The sequence below is a fragment of the Callorhinus ursinus genome, unplaced genomic scaffold (genome assembly GCF_003265705.2).
Source record: "Callorhinus ursinus isolate GAN/ISIS: 27379988/994484 unplaced genomic scaffold, GSC_fseal_2.0 scaffold4, whole genome shotgun sequence".
Classification (NCBI taxonomy): domain Eukaryota; kingdom Metazoa; phylum Chordata; class Mammalia; order Carnivora; family Otariidae; genus Callorhinus; species Callorhinus ursinus.
The window spans coordinates 57,340,184-57,347,286 of record NW_027397066.1 but is presented as its reverse complement, the minus strand read 5'-3'; positions in this window follow the sequence as shown (position 1 = coordinate 57,347,286).

The window sequence follows — 7,103 nt, the reverse complement described above, 5'->3', positions numbered from 1 at the left end:
GAGTATATGAGCAAAGGATAACTTATTCAGCCAGCTTGTGACATCACTCTCTTGTTTTAATTTGACTCCTCTGATTACTAGACAGTTTGAGTATCTCTTTTTTTTTTTTTACATGTTTACATGTTATTCTCTTACCCATTTTCCTTGTTTATTTTTAATGGTCTCTGTATTAGTTTTAGGAGCTATCTATGAATACTGGTATAATCTGTGCTATACAATAATAAAGTTAGAAATATTAAAAGGTAAACATTTGGAAACTAACAAGGTTAATTCTAGATAAACCTCAGATAAATTCAACATAATACAGGGGGAAAAAAACTACAGAAGGCAATGAAAAGCACTTTTTAAAACAATATCATAGGAGTTCCAGTTCAAGATGGTGACCTAGGAAGACTCTGTGTTCCTCCATGGAACACACCAAATTGTACCTATTAATAGAACAATTCCTCCTGAAGAAGAACTGAGGGCTGACTGAATAGCTACTGAACAACCAAAGATAGAGAGTATGACAAGAGTATAGGAAGAGAGACAGAGACATGCCATGGTTTAAAAGAGTAACTAGCATATATGTCCATAGCTCCAGCCAACCAGGAAAGTTTGCCAAGCACACACAGTCTACATAGGGGTCACCATACATAAGACCACTCCTTCAACTTTAGGAGAAGTAGCTGCTTCACCTAATCCACAGAAAAACAGAAAGTCAACCAAATGGGGAGACAGAAGAATATGATCCAAAAGAAAGAACAAGAAAAAAATCTCAGAAAATGAACTAAATGAAATAAGCAATATGCCTGATAAAGAATTTAAAGTAATGACCACAAAGATATGCACTGGGCTGGAGAAAAGAGTGGAAGAACCCAGTGAGACCTTCAATATAGAGATAGAAAATGTTAAAAAAAGAGTTGAAGAATACAATAACCGATATAAAAACCATACTAGCAGGAATCAATAGGAGACTAGAGGATGCAGAAGAGCATTTCAGCAGTCTGGAGGACAGGGTAATGGAAAGCACACAAGCTGGACAGGAAAAAGAGAAAAGATTTTTTTTAAATGAGGATATAGTAAGAGATCGCTTGGACAACATCAAGTGACAAACATTCACATTGTAGGGGTCCCAGGAGAAGGAGAAAGAAAAGTGTAGGAAAATTACTTAAAGAAATAATAACTGAAAACTTCCCTATCCTAGGGAAGAAAATAGACATCCAAGTCCAAGAAGCCCAGAGAGTTCCAAACCAGATGAACCCAAGGAGGTCCACATCACAGCACATAATTATTAATATGTCAAAGGATAAAGATAAAGAAAGAATCTTAAAAGCAGCCAGAGACACACACCACTTTTCTTCCAAGGGAAAACCTATAAGGCTATCAGCTGATTTTTCAGTAGAAACTTTGCAAGCCAGAAGAGAGTGGCATGATATATTCAAAGTGCTAAAAGGAAAAACCTATGATCAAGAATACTCTACCCGGCAAGGTTGTCATTCATATTCCAGAGACAGAGCTTCCCAGAGAAACGAAGGACAAAGATGTTTATCACTATTAAACCAGTCTTATAAGGAATGTTAAAGGGACTTCTTTAAGTGGAAAATAAACGTCCATAATTATACATAAGAAAAATATGAACGAAAAGATGTAAACTTTGACAACATATACATAAAGGTGGAGAAAGGAGTAAAAAGGGAAGGTAAGGGGACAAGGAAACAAAATATTTTTTATTTTTCTGTTTTTGTTTGTTTTAGAATGTGTTTGAACTTAAATGACCATCAAATAATATGGACTGCTATTTATTTAGGATGTTATAGATAAATCTCCTGGTAACCACAAACCCAAAACCAATGATAGGATACACAAAAATAAAGAGAAAGAAAGCCAAACAAAATGCTATAGATACTCCTCAATCACAAAGAAAGAGATCAAGAGAAGAAGAAAGGAACAAAGAAGAACCATAAAAACAACCAGAAAACAAAACTTTAAAATGGCAACAAGTATATACCTATCAATAATTACTTTAAGTGCAAATGCCTAAATGTTATCAAAAGACACAGAGTGGCAGAATGAATAAAAAAGCAAGACCCATCTACATACTGCCTACAAGAGTCTCACCTCAGACCTAAAGATACATACAGACTAAAAGTAAAGGGATGCAAAAACATTCACCATGCAAGTGGAAGTTTAAAAAAACAAAAAAAGCCAGGGAAGCAATACTTATATCAGAAAAATAGACTTAAAAAAAAAAAACTAACAAGGGACAGAGAAAAGTGTTACATAATGATAAAGGGATTAATCCAACAAGAGGCTAAAACAATTGTAAATATCTATGCACCCAACACTGGAGCACCTAAATACATAAAGCAAATATTAGTGGACATGAACAGAGAAATCGATAGTGATACACTAATAGTAGGGGACTCTAACACTCCATTTAAAACAATGGATAGAGCAAAAAGACAGAAAATCAATAAGGAAACAGTGTCTTTGAATGCCCACTGCACCAGACTGACACAACAGATATATACAGACCATTCCATCCAAACAAAAACAGAATACACATTCTTTCAGGTACATATGGAACATTCTCCAAAACAGATCACATATTAGGCCATAAAACAAGCCTCAGTAAATTTAAGAAGATTAAAAGCATACCATGCATCTTTTCTGACCACAACAATATGAAACCAGAAATAAATCACAGGACAAAAATCTGGAAAAAACACAACTGAAGGCTAAACAACATGATACTAAACAAAAAACGTCAATGAAGAAATCAATGAAGAAATAAAAAAAATACATGGAGACAAGCGAAAATGAAAACACAACACTACATCAAAAACTAATGATGTACTGTGTGATGACTAACATAATAAAAAAGTTATATAAAAAAAGGAAAACACAACAGTCCAAAATCTCTTCACATAGCAAAAGCAGTTCTTAGAGTGAAGTAGATAGCAACACAGGTCTACCTTAAACAAGAAAAAACTCAAATAGTCTAATCTTACACCTAAAGGAAGTGAAAAAAGAACAAAGTCCCAGGTGAGTAGCAGAAAGGAAATATAAAGATCAGAGCAGAAATAAATGATGTAGAAACCAAAAAACAATAAAAACAATCAGTGAAACCAAGAGTAGGTTCTCTGAAAAGATAAACAAAATTGACAAACCCTTAGCCAGATTGATCAAGGTAAAAAGAAAATGGCCCCAAGTAAATAAAATCAGAAATGAGAGAGAAGTAACAACTAACACCACAGAAATACAAAGAATTATAACAGAGTACTATGAAAAATTATATGCCAACAAACTGGACAACCTAAGAGAAATAGAATGATTCCTAGAAACACACAATCTTCCAAAACTGAACCAGGAAGAAAGAGAAAATCTGAACAGACCAATTACAAGTAATGACATTGAATGAGTAATCAAAAACCTTACCAAAAAATACAAGTCCAGGGCCAGATGGCTTCACAGGTGAATTCTCCCATTTAAAGAAGAGTTAATACCCATTCTTCTCAAACTATTCCAAAAAACAGAAGAGAAAGGAAAGCTTCCACATACATTCCATGAGGCTGGCATTGCCCTGATACCAAAACTAGAAAAAGACTCCACAAAAACAGAAACTACAGGCTAAAATCACTGATGAACATGATAAACATAATTGCAAAAATCCTCAACAAAATATTAGCAAATGGCATACAACAATACATTCAAAAGATCATGCACCATAATCAGGTGGGATTTATTCCATAAGTACGAGGATGGTTCAGTACACACAAATCAATGTCATACACCACATCAACAAAACAAGGGATAAAAATCATATGATCATCTTAATAGATGCAGAAAAAAATTTTGACAAGATTCAACAGTGATTCATGAAAAAAAAATCTCAACAATGTGGGTTTAGACATACACCAACATAATAAAGGGCATATACGAAAACTCACAGCTAACATCATACTCAATGGCGAAAAACTGAGAATTTTCCTCTAAAATTAGGAAGACAAGGATGTCCCCTCTTACCACTCTTATTCAACACAGTACTAGAAGTCCTAGTCTCAGCAGTGAGAGAACAAAAAAAAAAAAAAAATACGAGGCATCCTGAGCACCCTGGTGGCTCAGTTGGCTAAGTGTCCATCTCTGGATTTTGGCTCAGGTCATGATCTCTGGGTCATGAGACTGAGCCCTGTGTCGGGCTCCACACTCAGCATGGAACCTGCTTAAGACTCTCCCTCTCCCTCTGCACTGCCCCCCCCACATCCTTTTTGTGCGTGCACTCCCTCTTTCTCTCTCTAAAAAAAAAAGGAAAGAAATAAAAGGCATCATAATAAGAGGCATATTAGTAAAGAAGTTAGTTTCACTCTTTGTAGACAACATGATACTACATAGAAAATTCTAAAGACTCCACCAAAAAACTACTAGAAGTTATAAATGAATTCAGTCAAGTGGCAGGATACAAAATTAATACCTAGAAATCCTTAGTGTTTTTATACACTAACAACAAAGTTGCAAGAAATTAAAAAAACAACACTATTTCCAATTGCGCCAAAAAGAATAAAATACTTAAGAATAAACTTACCCAAAGTGGCGATAGACATGTACTCTGAAAACCATAAAACACTGATGAAAGTAATTGAAGATGATACAAACAAATGCAAAGATATCCCCTGCTCATGGACTGCGAGAATTAATATTGTCAAAATGTTCATACTACCAAAAGCAATCTATAGATTCAATGATTCAGTGCAATTCTTACCAAAATACCAAGAGCACTTTTCACAGAACTAGAATAAGTATACTAAAATTTGTATGCAACCACGGAAGACCCCAAATAACTAAAGCAATCCTGAGAAAGAAGAACAAAGCTGGAGGTATCACAATTCCAGATTTCAAGATATACTACAAAGCTTAGAATTTACATAATAAGAATTAAATGTGTTGATTATAAAAACATAATTTGAATGTGCATAGTAAAAGTTATCATGAGCAAATACAGTAGACAAATTGGAAAGTATTTACAAGAGTTAATACTGACAATGCTCAAAGTTAACACTTAAAACTTCATCAGAAGATGACAAATACCCACAGAAAAAATGGACAAGGATACTGATTAAACAATTTACATAAAAGCAAATCCACATATCTGAAAAGCATGAAAAAATACTAATTTCACAAGTGAAGAAATTTAAATAAATGTAATAATTATGAATTGGGGAGTTATAACATCTATGGTTGTCGGGACATGAGGAGTTTCATAATTTTTTCATAAAAATGTGAATATTTGTAACACTTCAGAAGTAATAGGGCAACATACATTAAACTTTATATTTTTACCTCTTGAACTTAAGAGAATTTATGAACAATTTTTATTATAACCTTGTTCTTTGATGAAACCAAACCAAACAAAACCTCTGGAAACAAAGTGAATGTTTATAAAGTGGTAATTGGTTGAATTGATTGTTTCTTATTATCCATATCATGAGATAATACATGGGATATACAGACATGTAAAATTTCAATTTCATGTATAGTAACTGACAGGGAGGCTTTCCACAATGTATCAGTGAGTAAGAAAAAAGGAGATGGACATTTTTGAAAAATGATGACAAAAAGACTGATGTGCCCGTGTTCATACACAAACATGTTTGCTTATGTATGTATGTGAATGGTTACGAAAGTGTAAAAAAATTTAGAATAATAGAACTCAGTTGCTAACATGGGTTATCTGTGATATGGAAGCAGAAGAGAACAAGAAGTGGACAGCAATTAAAGGAAACTGAAGAATTACAAATTCAAAACCAATAGCATCGGGATATAATTTGGGAATTTATATAAAATTATATATATAGATGTATTTTTTTAAATAAAATATTTTTCAAGATGAAAAATTACCATGCTGATGAAAATAATAGAATGGGCAGATTTAATTTAAATCTAAAGTAAATGTGGCATTTATATTTTCCTAGCTCAGGTCCAGATTTTCTTAAAAATCAACATACAACAATACTACAGAACCTGAACATATATTAAAATACTGCATTCAATGGTAAATAAATAGCTTTTTCAAAATTTTTTCTGCCACATGAAAAGGAAATATAGATAGATGATAGATAGGTCTTTTAGTTAAAGTAGGATCAGTGGAAAGGAGAAAATAAATAGCAGAAAGGGAGAATGGGACCAGCCTAAGGTTGAAATTTTAGCAACTTGATTGGACCTTTAAAAAGATTCAGGGGAATCTGATAGGGAGATGGAAATGAAATTTTCAACGAGCAAATATTTGCTGAGTATCCACCAGGTACCAGACTCTGTTCTAGGCACTGAGGCCAGTGGTAAAAATGGAAGCACAGAGTTCATTATGTAGAGCTTAGATTCTCCTTCTGGAAAATATGATCATAAACAAGTGAACAAGTCAATGGAGGTAGTCGCCAAGAGCATGTGGGCTCTGGGACAGATCAGGTGGTACTGTGATGACAAACGGTGTGGGGCACGGCCGACCTGAGACTGACTGGGCAAGAGGAATCCCTCCCTGTGCAGCTGTGACAGGAACGTTCCCAGGTGGGGAGAACAGTGAGTGCAAAAGTTGTAAGTAGGATGTTCCTGGCTGGAGGGGACCAGATGAGGACAAGAGGGCTGGGAGCTGAGGACGAAGTCAGAGAGAACTGGAAGACTTTGCTGTAGAACTTTCAAGGTCCCACTTCGGTTCGAAAACATGAATTAGAAGAAGTTGCTAAAATCTGGATAATCAAAATATCAAGAAAGGCAAGCTCAGGATGGGGTACTTGGCCAAGCTCAGGCTGGTCTTCCGTGAGCCCCCAGGACCACTAGCTTTAAGGAGCATAAAGTGCACTACAGGTCAGAAATCATCGGAGGTAGCTATTCCAGACGAATTACGTACAGACAAAGGGAACCTCCTCAAAAAAGCAGGATTTTAGCCAAAGACCTTCAAGCCTGAAGTAGCACTGTGATATACATAATGATATAATGGCTACCCGAGGACTGAAATAAGGCTTGCAAACCTGTTGAGATGGGGAATTCCAGAGAAATGACCAAAAGATTATGAGGAAGGGACCAAGGGAGACACAAGGCTACAAACTGCGGAGAGGGTGCCTATAAACCAA